The sequence below is a fragment of the Lathyrus oleraceus genome, chromosome 5, assembly GCF_024323335.1.
Source record: "Lathyrus oleraceus cultivar Zhongwan6 chromosome 5, CAAS_Psat_ZW6_1.0, whole genome shotgun sequence".
NCBI lineage: Eukaryota > Viridiplantae > Streptophyta > Magnoliopsida > Fabales > Fabaceae > Lathyrus > Lathyrus oleraceus.
The window spans coordinates 371,171,914-371,192,819 of record NC_066583.1 but is presented as its reverse complement, the minus strand read 5'-3'; positions in this window follow the sequence as shown (position 1 = coordinate 371,192,819).

The following is a 20,906-nucleotide window of genomic DNA, read 5'->3' as shown; positions in this document are numbered from 1 at the left end:
TGAAGATGTGACAAGTTTGGCTTTCTTCCTTTCAAAAGTTCATAAGGAGTTTTATTTAAAATAGGGCGAATTAAGATTCTGTTTAAAACATAACAAGTTGTGCTAACAGCATCAGCCCAAAAGTATTTTGGTAATCCACCCTCATTTAGCATTGTTCTTGCCAACTCCTCTAAAACACGATTTTTACGCTCCACAACCCCATTTTGTTGTGGAGTTCGAGGAGCTGAAAAGTTATGCTCAATACCATACTTGTCACAGTACTTCTCAAAGTGATAATTTTGAAATTCACCACCATGATCGCTACGAATTGTAACTATTTTGGAATTCATTTTATTTTGGGACAGATTTGCAAAATTCTTAAAAGCAGAAAAAGTTTCATCTTTGCTATGAAGGAATATAGTCCAAGTAAATCTAGAATAGTCGTCAACGATTACAAAACCATAGTAATTTCCACCTAGGCTCTTTGTCCTAGAAGGTCCAAAGAGATCCATATGGAGTAGCTCTAGGGGTCGTGAAGTTGAAATTACATTTTTAGATTTAAAAGAGACCCTCGTTTGCTTTCCCATTTGGCACGCGTCACATAGGTGGTCTTTTGAAAATTTTATTTTTGGTAGACCGACTACTAGATCCTTAGATACAACCTTATTAAGCAAATCGAAATTAACATGCGCTAAACGCCTATGCCAAAGCCAAGAATCATCATTCAAGGTGACTAGACATTTAGTACTTGTTAAAGATACATCAAAAAGGTCAAGCATATAGATATTGTCTACTCTTACACCCTTAAACACAATGTTCTGTTCAGCATGTTCAATTATGCAGCAAGTTTTTGTGAAAGAAACTTTATAGCCCATGTCACATAGTTGACTTATGCTTAACAAATTGTGTTTAAGTCCCTCTACTAGATGGACATTAGAAATAGTAGTGGTGGAGGGATTACCTATACTACCTTTGCCGAGTATAGCTCCTTTGTTATTGTCTCCATAAGTAACATATCCCTTCTTCTTTGCCTTGAAGTCTATAAAAAGCGATATGTCACCGGTCATGTGCCTTGAGCAGCCGTTGTCAAGAAACCACCTTCTATCTGCGGAAGCAAGGCACTCATCCTACAATATCAAAAGAGAGAAGTTGGTACCCAATTTTCATTGGGTCCAAGTGGGTAAGTGCTAACATGGTTGCCTTTTGGCTTCCATTGATAAATACCTTTAGGAACAAGAAATCTCCTAAACTTGCATTTCTCAATGGTATGGCCAGCACGACAACAATAATGACATAAACCATGATGATGTGGTTGTTTATTCTTGTTCATTAAATCCTTTGGAATGAAAGAGTATTTTGCATATGGTGGATTTACCGACTTCTTAAACAACCTAGAGTCAACGGCATAAGTGACCTTAGGTTGCAACACTTTTTCTAATTTGACCTTAAGAGTGTCTACCTCTTTTTTCCAAATATGACAAGCGTCACAATACCTAACTCTACTACATCCATCAATGTCAATATCTTTTAAATTTTCTGCAATACTAGCTTTCAACGCTTCTAAATCATTTTCAGCTTTGTATACTTTACCTTCCAAAAGTGAAAAAATTTGTTTGTCGGAAGATAGTCTTTTAAAAGCATCTACAGCTTCGTTATGCAGTTTTTCAAAAGCTATTTTTAGTTCGGAAAAAGACATAGAAGAGAAATTATTGTAATAGGCTTGTTTTACCTTTTTGTCATTGTTTTTCTTCTTGTGGTAGGACAGATTTTTTGTGTGAGCCATAAGGCACAGATTTGCGGCTTCATCACCGTCACTTGAGCTTTGTGTGCTTGATGAATCACTATCACTTTCCCATGCAATGTACGCTCTTATTTGTTTGTTGTATCCTTTTGGTGAAGCTTTTCTTTGATCCTTATACTTCATAGGGCAGTCCGTTTTATAATGTCCAGATTTACCACAATTAAAACAAGATCCTCTTCCTCTACTCTTCTTGTTCTCTTCTTGTTTCGAATCTGTAGATTGTCTTCGAAACTTCATGAGATTTTTGTCGGAATGCTTGACTCCATTCTTTCGAATGAATCTATTATATCTCCTTACTAACAGTCCCATTTCCTCATCATCCGAATCTTTGTCACTACTTGAATCATTGTCGCTTTGCTCTTTTCGTGAGGACTTAGAGCTAGAGGCCACAAGAGCTATTGGCTTCTTCTCTCCCTCTTTGTCTCTTTTCTTCTCCTTTTCCTTCTTACTTTTGTTCTCGTATTTTTCAAGACTTTCCAATGCTTGCTGATGTTCTTCCAGCTTTCCAAACAGAGTTGTAATCGTAAGTCTCGTTAGATCATTGGCTTCCTTAATTGCTGTTACTTTAGGTTGCCATTCCCTGCTAAGACACCTGAGAATTTTATTAGTAGCAATTTCATTGGAAACAGGTTTTCCAAGAGCATTCAACCTATTAGTGAGATGAGTGAATCTCTTTTGCATGTCGGAGATAGATTCTCCTTGTTTCATGCGAAAGAGCTCAAACTCTTGATTGAGTGTGTTAATGCGGGACTGTTTTACTTCAGTAGTACCCTCATGGGCAACTTCTAAAGCATCCCACATTTCTTTAGCTGTCGTGCAATGGGATGCCCGATAATACCCATCAACACCAAGTGCTGAAATTAGCATGTTTCGAGCTCTCCAATCACACGACCACTTTTTCTCATCTTTCTCATTCCAATCATCTTCTGGTTTAGGAACTATGGCGCCAGCCGCATTTGTCATAGTAATTTGAAAAGGACCATTTTCAATGGCAACCCATACTAGCCTATCCACAGAATTTATATGAACTCACATGCAGTCTTTCCAGTAGCCATAATTTTCACCGTTGAAAATAGGCGCTCTATTATACGCCCCCTTTGGTTCAGAATCCATACTGTTACAGGCAGCCACAGAGCACCAGCGAACCGACGCTCTGATACCACTTGTTAGACGGTGTGGCTAGTGATCGAAAGGGGGGGGGGTGAATAGATCACCTCTTTATAATTAAACGGATTTAAAGTTTTATCAGAGTTTTTAAAGTTGGCGGATAATTTCAGTCCCGAATCGACTTCCGTCTATTCTGAACCGCTACTAGAAAGCCGGACACGCGAGTTTAATGCTGGATTTGAATAAGAATGACAGAAACTATTAACACCAGAATTTTAGCTAATTGAATGCACTTATCATTAAAGTCTATTTCCAATGAATAAAACCTAGCTAACAATTTTGTCGAACAGTTGGTGTGTATGTAATCAATAATGAACAATAGTGGAGTTTAGTTAAAGAAGTTTTCTTGCCACTGCTGTCTTGCAAAAGGTACAATCACCACACACTAACTGAATTTGCAAAACTGTTGGAAACGTAAAAAGGAGTAGGGAAGAATACAATACGCAGAGATTTGGTAAGGAAGTTCCCCACGTCGTCCTCGCGTGTGGGTACGTCTCCCTCTCAATTTCAAATGAAATTGAGAACTTTGATTATCAATTATTGCCGAATTCGTTGATACAAGGTTATGATACAAAGAAAGAATTCTAAATTCCAAGAACTTCTTCTTGTATGAAACCTCCACTTGATCTGAGCACGATCAAGAATTTCCTGCACGAAATTGCAAATAATTCACCGGTTCCACGACCTGCTTGCGAAATCCCCCGATCTCCAAACGCAACGCTGCGGCTGAATCTGTTCTGCAAACGTGACTAACAAACCCACAAGAACACTCCAGTTCTTGAAGGACAAACCAGTAGGTTTTTCCTCGAAACCCCCTTCAATCTTCAACTCAGATAGATCCTCGATCGTTCCACTGAAAAACCTCAGCTAGATCCTTGATCGTACCACTGAATGTTATCTCGTTGATCCTTTAATCCAAAGAACAAGAATGATTATGTGTTGATGTTCTTGAAGAAAAGTGATTGAGAAGATGAAGAAGATGAAGTCTCTTTCAGGTTTCTATCTGCTCAAGAAACAATTGCCTCTACACACTGCTTTGATCTTGTGTTCAATTGTTTTTCCCTCTAAGAATTCGTGTTTTTGCACTGCTGTCACAACATCTCTTATATATGCTGAAAAACAGAAACTGTTAGAGCACAAAACAGACTTATGCATTGATACATGAGAGTATGCATCGATGCATACTGTAAGATAGGTGAGTTTTTGGTGAATTGAATTAAGCATGGATCGATGCATAATTCGTATGTACTGATGCACATGACATTTCCACTAACATGTATCGATGCCTAATACGTATGCATTGATACATAGGGTGTTTCAACAGATCATGCATCGATGCAAGGATCGTATGGATCGATCCATAGAGCATTTTGCCTTTCATGTGTTGATACATGACTCGTGTGCATCGATGCATACTGAACAAAAAAGTTTTGTGATTTACCACATGCTGTATGGATCGATACATAGGCTTATGTGTTGATGCATACTGACACAAAATGGATTTTATGAGTTATTTTAAGAGATGTATCAATGTAGGTCTTTATGTACAGTTATGCAACAATAGAATGGGATAAAACACAATAAAAACACAAATGTATCATGTAATGTAATGCACAGCCAACATTTGGATGATGATCACACAATTTGCTATCATTCAAAATTAATTCAAAGTAAAGAATTTTCTCACAAACCATGCTAAGGATGGTAACCTCAAGTCCATAAATCAAGAGAATCAATTTTTAGAGGATCTTTCCTTTATTAATGTATTTAAAAGAAAACAAGGTCCAAATGGACAAAGGAAAAAGAGCATAAACATAAACAAAGGTCCAAGTGGACAAAAAGCAAATGAGATAAGCACAAATAATATGGTATGAGATGCTAGAATAAAAGGATAAAGTAAATAGAAAAAGAATAAAATCATAATATAAATGACATTAAAGCAAAGTTAATACAATAAAATGTTAGTAAGTGGTGTTAGTAATTAAAAAATAGAAAGATGATTTGGTCATTTTCTGGAGAACACTCAACTATTCACCCACAAGCATGAAAATATGAACCTAGACATCACCATGAGAAGGGATCCAACTTGGATAAAATCAATAAGTATGCCACTGAATCTGATAGGGGAAAAGAAACAATTCTTTTCACACAGTACCATGAGGAATAGGAGACTTACAATCTCACTTATAAAAATGACTTATTTTCGGGACAAATTTAACGCTATGTTAAGTAATCATAATTGGACTTATGTAGAAGTCACGACTGTCTGAGGTCGGTCAATAATAATATTTATGTTAATACATTCTAGAAAATAATATGTAAATCATTCTCCTAAAGTTATGCCACACAAAAAAGAAAAGAGGATTGATCAAGCACAAATTCTAATAGAGTGCTCCATACATTAATACCCACTTCATGATACTTAGAATAAACTTATGCATCAATCCAAAATACCTTAAGTGATCCATGATCAATTAATAGGTCTATTTGAAATGATGAGAGTTCATCAAGCACCAATTCACACATCATGAGCAAGATGGACATAAACCATCCAATTGATCAAGAGAGAAAGAAAGAGATAAAGAAGAAGATGGCAAGAGAGATCATACCAAAATTGGATCAAAGGATTGATCAAGTCATAATCAAACTCAATCATCCATTTTGGTAGATTAGGGTTTTCACCCAATCAACATCCAAGATCCATTGAGTTTGATGAGACCTATGATCAAAACAACCATGATTCAAGGCCAACAGAAGTCCACAAAAGTCAAACAAACATAAAGTGCAATAAAATGAAATAAAATGTATTAAAAATATATTTAAAATGATTTTTAAAAGGGGAATAAAAGATAAAATCCATAAATCCCTTCAAAACACCAAATAAATGGCAAAGAAAATTATGGAAGGATAGAAATAAAATAAGGGACATAAAAGAAATTTTTTAGAATTAAAAAATGCATAAAAGTATATTTTTAAAACCAATTAAAACAAAGGAAAAAAGATAAAATCCATGAAAAATAGAAAATCGATAAAATAAAATATGGAAAAATAAGAATCAGGTGAAGAAAAATAAAAGAAAATTTTAGAAATTATTTTGGGATTTTTTGGATGCAAAATGATTTTTCTATGAATTTTAAAAGAAAATACAGTTTAAAATGAAAAAAGAAAAACAAAATAAAATTAGAAAAAATACAGAGCGTTGGATCTGGTCTAATTAATTGACGTGGTAGATCCAACAGTTACAAGGTTATGACGTACGATGGAAATTAACAAAAATGAAGCACGGGATCTAATTCAAATTAGACCAATCAAAACATTTCAAATGTACAACGTGTCTCCAAACTCAGATGACCTGAGATGAACTCTGGTCATCGTCCCCGATGGTCCCTCACCGGAGTTTCATCGTTTGGTAAATTCAGGACACGAGACCACCACCAATGTGATCGCCTCCTCATCACGAATTCAACCTCATGCTCCAAATTCATTTATCTAAACTGAGCATGGGGAATTACAGATAAGTTTCATAAGCAAGCAAGCTACAAAAAATTAAATTAAATGATGAACACGATCAATCAATACCAGATAAGTTAGAGGAAAACATCAGAGATTGAAGGGCTACATTGTGGTAACTTGTTTGAGTTTAAATGATGCTCATAACTACCTTATCCAAATGGTGATCAGAAGTTCATGAAGCTCAATCTGGTCAGGGTACTTCAGAAGGTCCTAGAGCTTGGGAATTGTTGAAAAAGATTTAGAGAAGATTGAAGATGCTAAATCAAGAAATTGGATTGAAACAAGCTGGAATTCAAAACATGATAGTTGATTTTTTTAGGAAATTTTCAGATTGAAGTAGGGGTTTCTTGGCTCTCAAAAGCTTGGAAATGAATGCAGTAGCTTCCTCTATTTATAGGGAATGAATTAGGATCCAAATACGTGTGGAATCAAGCTTAATTCGTGCAAAAAGAATTTGATCATGAAGTGAGAAAAGTGTGACCTCTAATCTATCAAAACTCAGCCAAATGATACATTTTAAGGGTCAATTAACTTCTGGAGACTTGATTAAACATGTTTAGGTCCAAAACAAGTGGTAATTTGGCTTGGAATTGAGATTAGTGAAGTTCAAATTTTGGATCATGGTGATTTCTTCAGTTTCAAGTTACCATGTTCAACTCAATGGGGCATCATGCTCATGAGGCTTTTTGATCCCATTCTTCTTGCATTTTGTTGGCATCATACCAAAGATCACAATGTTCCGAGAAAGGTCACATTTGGATGCTTGAGCACAAATATATGACATGTTGAAGTTGGCACAAAAATATGCCAATGTAACTTAGAAAATTCTAAGTCCCAAATGGTTGAAAATGACTTGTAATGTTTTAAAGAATTCCATGGCCTTCAAAGCATAATTTGACTTTGATTCTTGAAGAAAACTTGTAGAGGGAATCATAACTGATATTGTGCAAAAACAATCAGTCTCAAATGTTAAATATTGAAGAAGTTATCATTCTCCAAAGTTAAGAAAAAGTCATTTGAAAATAGGTCAAATTTCACTAAGTCCACAAATGACCTATAATGTCTCTAAACTTTTGATGATCCTCCAAGCATAATTGGCTCTTGTCATGTAAAGATAAATTATAGAAGATATTAATATGAGTCATATGCAGAAAGAAGCATTCAAAAATGTTGAGAATTGAAGGAGTTGTGATCCTTGGAATCTTGACTTCAAATGTTGACTTTTTGGTCAAACCTCTTGGAATGAACTTGTGCACTTGGACTTATATTGCATTCTAAGGTACATAGATGATCATATGAACTTAAAATAAGGTGTCCTTGAATGTATCTTGATTAAATTTCTCAAAGCTTGAGGTAACTTGTTGAAGAAGGCATGGAAATAAACACATGAACCTTTGACTTTTTCTTCAGAAACAAGCAATAAAACCTTGAGATGCTCTTGATCAAAATGAGATTGAAAGATGTTTGAGGACCTTAGAGATCATTATTTGAGAGATATCCCCTTGATAATAAATGGTTGATCATACTTTAGCTTGAGGAATCAACAAAACCCTTGTTGAGGAGCCATGTTTGATGCTCTTGATGAGAAGTCATGCCTTGCATAGTAAAGTTAAAGAACATGACAGATTTTGATATTTTAATTAGTGGTTAGATAATCAATAATCATATAAACATAAAGGTAAAAAACCAACAAAGAGGTGCTTGATAATCGCTGCAAAAGGCAAACTCAAAGATGAGAGTGAGAGGACAAACATGTGGCATTGTTTGTATGCAAGGATGCAAATGACATGTGGGATCTTAGGGTTAAAAATTAGGATATGAAAGTATGACACCTTCATCTTAAATTGTTTTCCTGTAATCTTAGGATTAGTCTCTCTTTCAATCTCTAGTGCATCTGCAATAAACATATTGACCCTCAAGTCATATCAGTCTCAGACTAGCATGTATCCTTCTCCTACATCTATGATTCCTTGACTATTGGGTTCAATGCAGTATATGCATCCACTTTCCACATTACAAGAAGAAACCTTTGGCTTAATCTCACTTCTACTCTACATAACTATAACATTACTTGGAGTATTATTTATGACTTTAATGTTATAGTTGGGCCCACGAACATAATGGTAGGCTCTCTCCCAAACAAAACAAATATGCAAGACTTTTCTAATTGGTATGAGAGTAATAACCTTATAGGAATCCCCACCACATGTTCTTTTTACACTTGGAACAACAATAGACATGGCAGCCACTTTATTGAAAGAAGATTAAATAGAGCCTTTTGCAACAAACTTTGGCTTAAAACATGTCCCTTCATGAATGTCTCAAACTTAACCAATATTAGGTCTTACCACCTTCCTTTGATTTTGGAAGCTGCTTTCTCTCAATTCAAACATGCTTCAAGCTTCAGATTCTTAGGTGTGTGGGCAATGCATGAAAATTATGAAGTCTTCATTTCCAAATGTTGGTCCACGCCTATCATAGGATGCCCCATCTACATTCTCACTAAAAACTTCAAATTCTCAAATCAAATCTAAAAACTTCGAAAGAAAGATATTTTTGGAAATATTCAAAAGTTGGTTAGTACCTTCACAGAAAATTTGGACAACATTCAAAAGCAGCTTTGTATAGATGGAAATACTGTCAATCTTAGAGAACAAGAAAGAAAATCCCAAAATGATCTAGAGAAACATCTTGATATAAAATAAAGGTTCTGGAAAGAAAAGTCTAAAGTAAAATGGCACCATGAAGGGGAGAGAAATACCACCTTCTTTCACACCATTGCCAAAATCAGAAATTTCAAAAACACCATCACTTACCTAAAAAATAATGACACCATAATCACTGAGCCTGGGGAGTTAATTAACCATTTTTTTTCTTATTTCACTGAAATATTTTATTTTGTAGGTATGCCCTATGATCTTTCAATCATAAAAGAGGTGATCCCTTCTCTAGTTGATACCACCATGAATAGATTCCTCATTAATATCCCTTCTTTGGATGAAAATAAATCAGCGGTGTTTAATCTCAGCAAAGGAAGTGCTTCTGGGCCTGATGGTTTTGGGGGTGTCTTTTATCACACACACAGGCATATAATTCATCATGATGTCACCAATGATGTTTTAGATTTCTTCAAGACATGTTGGATCCTCCACAAGCACAACTCAAACACCTTGATATTGCTTCCTAAAACCAGATATTCCAATACAATGAACAACTTCAGGCCTATTGCATTGGGTAATTTCAAATTCAAAAGAATCATCAAGATCCTTGCTGATAGGCTTGTTACTTTTATGCCTAATCTAGTTTCTATGGAGTAGAAGGGTTTCATTCAAGGAAGGTGTATTAAGGACTGCATTGGTATTGCTTGTAAGGCCATCTACCACTTGGACAATAAAGATTTTGGTGGGAATTTAGATTTTAAAGTTGACATTGCATAAGCTTTTGACACTTTAAGCTAGGACTTTCTCTTACATGTGTTAAAATGTTTTGGTTTCGACACTACTTTCTGCAACTAGATTGACAACATTTGCATTCAACTTTCTTATCAGTATCAATTAATAGAGTGCAACATGGTTTTTTCAACTACTCTAGGGGATTAGGCAAGGTGATCCATTATCACCTCTCATTTTCTATCTAGCTCAAGAGTTTCTAAGTATAAGCTTGAAAAATTTGGTGGAGATTGGTTCCTTAAAGCTTATCAAAGGTTCAAAAAATACTTATTTCCTTTCTCGTGTCATGTATGCCAATGACATTTTATTTTATTTTAAAGGTCACCCTTCCAACATTCAACAGTTGATCAATCTCTTCACAATATACTCCCTAGCCTCTAGTCAACAAGTCAACGATTCTAAATCTTACAAACGTTCGGGCTCCATTACAACACCTAGAATGAATGTCTTGTTAAACATGATTGGCTTTAATAGAGGTACTCTCCCTTTCACTTACCTTGGAGTGCCAATATTCAAGGGTAAGGTCAAATATGTTTATCTTAAACCTATTGCTGACAAAATAATCTCCAAGATGACTGCTTGGAAAGGATTTTCTTTATCTATGGTTTTTAGGAGTATGCTAGTCAAAACAATTGTCCAAAGCATGCTTACTCATACCATTACTTGTTAGAACTGGCCTACATCTCTCCTTAAAGACATTGAGAGAGCTTCCAGAAATTTCATTTGGTCTAGTTCAATCATCAAAAGGAAGTTGGTTATGGTCTCTTAGGAAAGGTGACAAGTGAGAAAAGACTTGGGACCACCACACTTGTTCATGTTACACTTTATCCTCTTTATCTCATTGTTTGAGTTAATAAATGCAACTCTATATAATGAGCGTTAAAGTGAGTTAATTTTTCTGTGTGAGACTATTTTCTATGCATTGAATGTTCATTCACTCACTTGCAAGTTTTCTTATCATTTTGGAACACACCAATGGTAATTAATGATTATTAATTTTGACAATAACCCACTTTTGTTAATCTTGTTAAGTATATTTCAATTTGAATTTAACCTTAGTAAGGACGACACAGAATCTAATTGAAATTTTAGGTGGAAATACTTTGAACTTGTTACTCCTTGTGATTAGACTGATCTTACCTTACACACATTCTTTAGTGGTTCTTCCCATACATATCTCTCCTGACACTATTTATACGCATATGTTTTTCTTATTCCGTGAATTTATCGTGAGAGAAATTCCAATTCTCACTTTGAGATAACACCATCTCGAAATTCACATAGGTGAAGTTCATATTGTATCTACTTTACTTGAGATACATATTCTCAATATCAAACTTCATTAAGAGTTTGAAAAACCCAACCCTCCAAATAATAGTCACCATTATTATATAATGTTGCACAAACATCTAAATCAACAGTTTAATATTACCCATTGAATCTAAGGTTAATGTTTTCTTAACATTAGATTGGGTTGCTATTGTTTTTGGAACTCTTAATTAAGGAGTTTCAATCCCATAGCTCTCGAGATAGTCTTTACTAAATATTTGGCCAATAGTTTAGTAAATGAGTTAGCTAAATTATAGTTTGAACGTATATATGTGAGTGAAATGATTCCATCCTTAATCAATTTTCTCATGAAAGAATGTCTAATACATATGTGCCTAGACTTTCCATTATACACTTTATTGTATGCTCTAGATAAAGTGGCTTGACTATCACAATTTATCAAAACCTTTGAAACATTTTCTTTAGACAATTGAACTTCTAACATAAGCTCTTTTAACCATTCATCTTCTTGACCAACGAAAGCAAGATCCACGAACTCTGATTCCATGGTTGAGAGAGGGATACACGTTTGTTTCTTACTCATCCAAGATATTGCACCCTAGCTAGTGTAAATATTCACCCAGTTGTATATTTATGATCTCGAAAGCTCGATTTTTGTTTCTACCACAATGAAGGACAAGATATTTGGTTTTCAATAGATAATCAAAAATTCTTGTGATGGCTTTGCAATGCTCACCATTTGGATTGCTAGTAAATATACTCATTTTACTAACTGTAAATGTTATTTCGAGTCTGATACACTGCATCAAATACATTAGATAGTCAATTGTACTTGCATATTTCAAATGAGCCACAACTCTTCCATCACTCTTTTGAAGTTTGACACTGGGATCAAATGGAGTGTTCACTTCCTTGAAACGTAAGTGTTTCAACTTATCAATCATTTTCTCAATATAATGTGTTTGATTAAGTTTATAACCCCTACTATTTCGCTTTACTTTGATCTCCAAAATAGTGTCAACTAGTCCAAGATCTTTCATCTTAAATGTGAAAGTTAGAAACATCTTTGTTTCTAAAATTCCATTCATCTTGTTGTTAATTATCAACATGTCATCAACGTAGAGACAAAACAATATTATAATGTTTTCACGCACCTTTGTGTATAAACACTTGTCACAAGAATTGGGAACAAATCTATTTGAGAGTATTAAAGAGTCAAACTTTTGATGTCATTGTTTTGGAGCTTGTTTTAATCCATACAAGGATTTGACAAGTTTGCACACCTTTTGTTAATTTCATAAAAGAACATAACCTTGTGGTTACTACATGTAAATTTCTTCATCGAGATCTCCATTTAGGAATTCCATTTTAACATCTATTTGATGGGTTATAAGGTCATGCAAAATAACAAGTGTCTCCACTAGCACTTCTACACCCCCAGTGCCAGAGTCCTCGATGAATGGGAATGTGAATGTGACAAGTGACGTTAGACTTGAGATCACCACACTTTTCCATGTACCACTTTATCCATGCATTGAACATTTTTTGTACCCACTTACAATTTTTTTTGTCATTTTATAACACACCAATAACATTAATAATTTTTAATTATAACATCAATAACATTCTATGATACCGAAAACATTTTATCATTTTGTCGATTGGATCATGTAATGTCTCAAAATATTATATGTTTTGCACATTATTGAATCTTCTATGAATTTCATTTTATGTTATATTTAGGATTTCATTTTATGTTATATTTAGGATGATATTACTATGTTGAAGATAACTTATTGTTACTTGAGAAAGATTTCTCTCTCTCTCTCTCTCTCTCTATCTATCTATCTATCTATCTATCTCTCTCTCCAAAAAGATTTCTCTTTCTCTCACATAAATTTGACCATAGTGCTTTGAGAAAGTTTCTTGTGTTTAAGTGAGAAAGTTTGTTAGGAAGGGTAATATTGTTAATTCACCAAGAATTATGTTTCCTCTTGAGTGAATCTTTATTCCTTAGGAAGTGTTTATTTGGGTTTGAAGGTAAACCCGTTAAAAAATTTGCTTGGAGGATTTAATATTAAGTCTCTATTTGGTTTGTGATCTGAGCCACTTAAGGAAAAACTTTATTTCTAGGTTCTTGAATATAACCGGTGAAAAATCTTTTTATGGGTTTTATTAGCTCAGCCTGGTGTAAAAGTCCAAGTTGGTTCGAGATCATCTTGATGTAAATTTTTGGTTCTGTTCATGGTCAGCCCGTGTAAAACCTCGGCTCAGTACGAAGTATGACCAATTTAAAAATCTGCATTGGTTTGAGATAAGTCAGTAGGAATTCTCGATTTACCTTGGGGACTAACCGATCAAATATTTGTTCGTGTTTGGAAGGAAGACTAACTACTTTATTCCTTTGTTTGCTGTTTAGTTGAAAGTAAACTTGAAACTTCTTTGTTCCTTGTATAATGGGGTTCGTGAACTTAACCTTCTAAAAGTTCATAAGCATTATTGGATATTCTCAATATCATTTCTTGGGAAGAGGAGTAGGCCACTTCATTTATACATAACATCTGTAAATCCCGGTGTCATCTCTTTCCCCTAATCTCTTTACTTTTGCATATTTATGCTACAATGTTTTTTCAGCTGCAATATTCAAACATTTTCCATCAAAATGTTTTTAAACTCTAATTTAGAAAACATATTTTTTTAAACCAAAGTTTTTCAAACCCCTATAATCCACCCTCATAGTGTGTATGAAGTCACATGTTCAATAAGTGACATTAAAGTCTAACTTTTGTTCAAAGATTAATCGGCTCAGGAGGATGATGACTTCCAACACTATGTTTAACAATAGATCTTTCCTAAATACACCTCCACCTTTTAATAGTGATAAGTTTGAACTATGGAGATTTAGATTTTAAATGTTCATTCAAAATTTTAATTATGAATTGTGAGAAATGATAAGCAATGGTCCATTTATCCCTACTCACAACATAAATGGAGAAGTAGTAGATAAATCCGATTTCTTTTGGACCATAGAGGAAAACATAAAGTTTAAAATTGATTTCAAAATTAAGAACTTTTAAGTACTGTATTTAGATGATAATTAATTCCTTTATGTTCATAATTTCAAATCCACCAAGAAAATTTGAGAACTCATGAAATAATATATAGAGTTTCTCCAAGTGTCGAACAAGAGCGAATGAACACATGAGGCGAAGAAGATGAAATTTTTATTCATAAATACCTCTCTAAATTTAGAAATGTTAGAAATAATGTTAGAGGGATTGTTACTAACAAATATCTAAAAATTAAGATTTAGAATCATAAATTTGACCCAATCCTTAAATTAAGAGATGGGAGTGTTTATAACTTTCGAGAAAAATCAAAGAAAGAAGAAATCATAGAGAAGTTGAACAGATTAGTTCAACTACTTAAAGATGAAGGCGTAAGCTAAAGCTTAAAAATCATTAACAACTTCATCAAACTCCTCCAAGGAAACTCTTGTGGTTTCCTTCAAAAGAACAGTCTCAGTAGTTGAACGATCTTCAGAGAATTCAACATCAAAGGAAGGAAGTTCATCTGTAAGAGGATATGAAGAAGAAGAAGCCTCGTCTAGTGGAATCTTAGAGAAAATAATATTGAATAAATCTTCTATAAATGGTAAAGATACAACGTCAGAAAGAACCTTCAAAGAATCTTCTTCGAACGAAGAAGATGAAGTCTTCTTAAAAATATCTCACAAAGAAGATGACCATGAGGTAACAGAGTTATCATCGTCTAGTGGAATCTTCTATAAATGGTAAAGATACAACGTCAGAAAGAACCTTCAAAGAATCTTCTTCGAACGAAGAAGATGAAGTCTTCTTAAAAATATCTCACAAAGAAGATGACCATGAGGTAACAGAGTTATCATATAAGCAGTTGTTTAACCCTAAGTAATAAATTTGCATGAAACCATAAGTAAATTACTCAGGAAAAAGAAAACCTTGACATGATCTTATAAAACAAAGGTCTTCCTTAAATAAGACTGGACTAGGGTTTAAATCCAATAGAGCATATAATAAATAATTAAATAGTAAAAAAGTTAATTGATTTGTCTATAAATCTTCCCACTATAATAAATATGGCCATCTAGATCCGTTTTGTTTTGATAAATTGAAGAGGTCTAAAGGTAGTAACCCTAGACCCTTTAGAATTACTAACACACTCGGACCCAAAACAACTTGCGTACCAAAGGTGAAATCCTAGTATGTTTTGCAGGGATGCTTTGTAGATTTTATAAAGCCTTAACACATATTAAATAAATTTCTGCATAACAAAGATTATAGTCTTTAAAATATAGTGGTTTTAATTAAATTATATGATCCAAGAATGTTCGTTCATGGTATATATCAATGATCGTGATCAAAGCAAGTTTTCGTTGAGGATGGTATAAATATCTATGATCTATGATGATATGCTAACCTCTTAGATGGTTGAGAAGAAAAATATGCGGTGGACATATCTATCTTGTAGTTTAAACAACTCTGGAATCCAACGATACAAAAAAAATAGTGTGCCACATTATGTTGGCATTCCCTTAAAAGGGGGAGTTTTTATCAAGGTTGCTTGGTAATCAAGGTAGTACACTATTTAAAGGTTGAAGGATCAGAAAACTCTAATTAATCCTTTAAAATAGTTCATTTAATATTTTCTCATAAAGTCAGAAGATTTTCTGCTAACCAAATAGATGAGCTTTTTAGTGTTTTTATAGAAAAGGGTAAAAATAAGTTGGCCAGGGTGCAAAAAATAAGAAAGCCCGGACATAATCCAGCACAAGGTCCAAAAAGCTCTAAGGAGCTGAATTGCAACAACGCAGTTGATTGCAACAACCCAATTACAATTCTGGATGGGCCAAAAAGGTCCATATGAAACAGTTGTAAGGTTTGATCAATATAAATAATATATTTAGCATTAAAATAAGCCCTTACTTGCTTTCCCTTTTGCCACACATTACATTATGTGTTCTTTTCAAAATGTAAGTCTGACAGGCTGTCTACAAGATCTTTCTTAACCAACTTATTTAGTGATCCATGTGAATGTGAGCTATTCTCCTCTGTCATAGCCAAGATTCATCCTTGTTATTTAGGAGACATACATCATTTGAAGAAATTTTATTTAAATTCCCTATATAGGTATTTCCCCTTCTAGAACTTATAAATAGAGTTTCGTTTGATTTAGATTTTATGATCTTGAAGCAAGAATAATCAAATGTTACATTGTTACCTTTGTTACATAATTGACTTATACTAAGTAAATCATGCTTTAACCCTTTAACCAAGAGAACTTCCCCAATCATTGGATTGAAGGACTTACTAATGGTGTCAAACCCTAGGATTTTTCCTTTATTATTATCTCCATAAGAAACAAATCCTCCTTATTTACGAAAGAAAGTAGAGAATCTAGTTTTTTCACCAATCATATGCTTTGAACAACTGCTATCAAGATACTATTCAATGTTTGGGAATGTAAAGCATTCCTGCAAAGAAAGGGTTAATTCTTAACTTTAGGCACCCATATCATCTTGTGGTCAGCCTGTGTAAAACCTCGGCTCAGTTCAAAGGATAGTTAACTTAAAACCTCGTATTGGTTTGAGATTAACTTATGGGAGATCTTTGTTTGGTGAGAAAACTAACTGCTTCAAGCCGTGTTCGTTGCTTGGTGAGAAGACTAATCAATTCAATTTGTGTTCGCTGTTTGGTGAGAAGACTAACCGCTTTGAGCCATATTCTCTATTTTGTGAAAAGACTAATCGCTTCAAGCCTTATTCTCTATGTGGTTGAAAGTTTACCTGAAAACTTCATTTTCTTGTAAAAGGGAATTCGTGGGACAATCCTTCAAGCTCTAAAATTTAGTGGATACTCTTAAGATTATATCATGAGGGCAATAATAGTTTTTCTTGGCCGAACCTATATAAATTCTACAGTGTTATCTTTCTTCCATATCGCTTTACTTTTTCCTTGCCTTTCCTTCTATCATTTTATTTCCCCTGCTATTACTGTGTTTGATTTGCAAAATAATTTCAAACTTTTTTTATAAAATAATTTTTCTTTAAAAATTATTTTTAAAATGAAACACAATTCACCCCCTCCCTCTCTCTTGTGTACGAAGTCTCAAGTCTAACAGGGCGGTGCACCTAGCGAGACAATATGGCTGGACAAGTTACGAGACATGTTACATTGCTTAACCTAGAAGAAAGTAGACGCACTAGCCGCAAATGAGCGGTATGCCTAGTGATGACCTCATATCAGTAACTATAAATAGGGATTTCATTTCAGTTTTAAGGGAGTTTTTGGTAGATTTAAGGTAGTGTAGAAAATGAGTAGATTCACCTTAATCTCAATAGGAGAATAATAGAGGAAGATTGAAGGCGAAAATGCTGCTCGATTGATCGATGCAGATGTTATTCCAACTCTTTCTTCTAAGGATTACATGTAAAACTATGATGAGTAAGTGTAGTTAAAAATCTATGTGTTGGAGGTAGATGTAGTCATGATATACTCATGTATTAATCATAGACATGGCTTTTTATGTAATTCTACTTAAGCTTTAACATTGATGATTCTTTGTTCTTAATGCTTATTTTAGATTAGCTACCTAAAATATGTTTTCATGGTATGATTTGACATACGATAGGTGTTGGTCATTACTAGATCCAAGTCTCCATCTATTGGATGTTAATTCCTAGGCATATGGTTATGTTTAATATCTACATGTACTTCTAATTCTTAAATGATGTTGTATATTATTTAATCTTAATGTTGTTGTATTAGTTAATAGATCGAGAGATCGTCTGTTAGGCAACACAACCGATATCACGTTGTTGACTCAGAAATGAGTTGTAATGAGAGAAACGGGTAGTAATATTAATAGTTGAGTAGAATAGCATATTATTGACCAATGGTTATACATGAGGATAAAAGATGATGAAATCTACCATAGCAAGTTTTCCCACTATTAACACCAAAATCTCCATTTATTTTATGTCATTTACTTTTTCGCAACAAACAACTATAAACAACCATTTCCTTAGAATCTTAGAAACTGCTAAATGGTCTTTAAAACATAACTTATCCATGTGAATACGATAATTTACATACTCACTTTTCTGCTTCAACGTGCGTAACAAAAGTTTCCCTTAAAAGATATGTGATTAAATAGATTATGTATTACACACCTATATCCAGTGACAAATCAAGGATATATGAAGAATACCAAAACAATCAAAGTCTCAAATCAAATAACGTTCATTTCAGCGAGAGATGTAAATTAAACAATATTCAATTTGATGATAGGATTCTACAACCAAAGTTTTCAGATTTGATCATGAATAATATTATTTAGAAATTATAGATTTAACACGGACCAAAACTTACACTAGAAATCGCTATGACATGAAATTAAACTCAACCACATACAATTTCTAAGAAATTGATTAAACACGCGAGCATGCAATATTAAGAAAATTAAAGAGAGGTAGGGAAAAGAAGAAATGTACACCGAATTTATACTGGTTCATCACATTTGTCCTCACTTTATGCCTAATCTAGTCCGCAATGGTTTTCCATTGAAAATGTGTTGTCTTCCAATATAAAATCATAATTGTTTACATAAACTAGACAACCACTTGATAACAAGATAATCATGAAAATAACTAATCTTTTATCTTGATCCTCTTTCATTGTATGTGGCGTATGCTTTGCAGATCTCTACAAGATTTACTGATATCGACTTCACTCTTCATATATCAAGAATTATGTCAAGCCTACGCTCCGTAGCAACATTTACTCAACCCTAACAGTCCTTTGAATCTTGATCTATTTGAAGAACACGAAAACTCATGTTTTATCTATAACAACTTCACTTAAGCTCTACCAAAGCAACATAGAGAAAAGAGATTTCTTCTTTTTCCTATTGGATTGCTAATTCCCAACCACGACCACACAAAAGCCACTCTATCGTCATAATACGTTAAACTAAGAACGAAACTCCTCACACATATCTCACACACTAGGTTAAGAAGCTAATCTAAATAACAATGGAAAGAGCTAGAGATTTGAAGAGAAACACATTTTCATATGCACTCTCAAGATCCAAAACTCAAAACAAAATTATTGAAGGTTTATAGAAAAATGGGTTGAATGTTAAACAAAAAATTGAATGAATTAAATGAATATTTGAAGAAAAATGGTTTATATATTCACTGGAGGTTATGCACAAAATATGAGAGAAAAACCCATTAGATTTGAGTCAAAGAAGCATGAAACGATTGAGTCGAATGAAAGAATGATTTCATTCAAGAACTTAAGAATCCAGAAATTTGATCTTGTGATTCGCATCAAATTTACATGTCATTTGAATCTTGAAGCAAGAAGCCAGATCCAATAATTTCCTCTTGAAATTTGATTCGAGTCAAGACACTCTTTGTTCCGAATCAAAACCATTATGATTTGAATGAATATTTCATTTTATTCAAATAAGATATATGGAAGCAAAAAATCAAGAATTTATGATTCATGTTTGATTCGAATCAGTCAAATCTTTGATTCAAATCAAACTTACATAAACAAAATCATGCATAACTATTAAGGATTGATCCAAACCAACCTCACAGAATTAATTTCTCGGTTTCACAGTTAAGTTTATTCGAGTCATACAAGTTGTTGATTCGAATCACGTTGGCAGAAGTTAAAAGCTTGACAAAATTGAAGTGTTTTTTTAACTAATGACTTGTTATACTTGAATCATACTTTCATGTGGTTATTAACTCAAACCTCTGATTAAGAAACTATAATGATTAAGAAACTATAATCATGATGTGTTAACTTAAAAATAAATGACTTTATTTATGCATGCATAAAATGATCTAGTTTAAAATCCTAGAATCGCGTGAGGCGATTCAATTCGCCTTAAACCAAAACTAGATTGACAAGTTACAAAACATAAAACATCAAACCCTACGAGGCATCAGGCCCCCCCTAAATTCATTTAGAACTTTATATATAAAGACAAAAGAAATATGTGACAATCCTAATAAGGGAAGATTTAAAGAGGAAAGGGTTGAGGGAAACCTTTGGAGATATCTAAAGAAATTGAGAAGCAATTCTAAACACCCTGGACTTGTGTGATCCATATATATAGAGAGAGTTGAAGAGATTAGGAAATGCTTGGGTAAAAAATAGAGCTTGTTCTTGAGAATTTCGATGACTCTTTTCTTATAACTCATTTGTAATATTTTTTAATAACTTTTAGAATTATAGTGAATCGAAGAGCTGCTCTCTCTCCTAGAGCAGATCCTTTGATATAACTAGGTAAACAAGTTATTCAATTCTTTCTCTTTTATCTTTTTTATCAATTTAAGTTGATGTCTTATTGCATAAAAAATTATTTTTATTAAAAATTATTTATTTTAATTGTCATTATTCTTTATCTTCGTAAATCAAAATTTGAATCTTTCTTTATAACATCAAGGAATTTCACTTTGACAAGTATCTCTTAAGTAGCAAATTATGTAATATATTTGAAATTTTGGGGAATGATATGGCCACCTTATGCCCCAAGAAAGATTCACCACTTGTTTTATTCATTGTACTTATAAATTATTAAGTAGTCTTTAATTCATTGTTGCATATTTTGAAGGTTTCAGTATGTAATATGCATTATTTCATATTTTG